Consider the following 580-nt stretch of genomic DNA (forward strand, 5'->3'; position numbering starts at 1 on the left):
AGCCGCGGGCAAAAGCTAGTATTATTCTATATCTATAAAAGCGAAAGCTAACTCACTCTAGCTCTTGCCCTGCATCTCACCTGATACAAAGTGACTGGACAGCGACTCGACTGGACTGGAACTCGCTGCCTGCTGCTGTCTTTCCTGAACACTATAATCCGGGCCTTTTCAAGGCGAGAGTAAATAGGAACTTACAGGTCAGATATGTACCATCCTAGACTGCATCCCACTTAACATCAATCATCATCATTGCGGTCAAAATTAAATACCTGCCTTGTCTTGAAGAAAAAAAAATGTGATGATCTGGCCGAAGGTGGAAGCAAGCTTCGCCCGATCTCCTTAAACACCGAGGAAATCCGTCTCTACTATAATACTCTCACGCCCGTATTCAAAAACGATGCTTGCTCAAGCGAAACAGCAAATCGAACGCACAGCGTTGAATAGAGCTCTGTGATCGGTTCGTGTGTCACCCTGTGCGTCTACGCGCACTGTGAGACCTCATAGTAATGTTTGTGAATACGGGCGTTACTATATTCCATAAACATTTACGACTTTAAGCATCTCTCTATATTTCAGCAAT

The sequence above is a fragment of the Ostrinia nubilalis genome, chromosome 29 (genome assembly GCF_963855985.1).
Source record: "Ostrinia nubilalis chromosome 29, ilOstNubi1.1, whole genome shotgun sequence".
Classification (NCBI taxonomy): domain Eukaryota; kingdom Metazoa; phylum Arthropoda; class Insecta; order Lepidoptera; family Crambidae; genus Ostrinia; species Ostrinia nubilalis.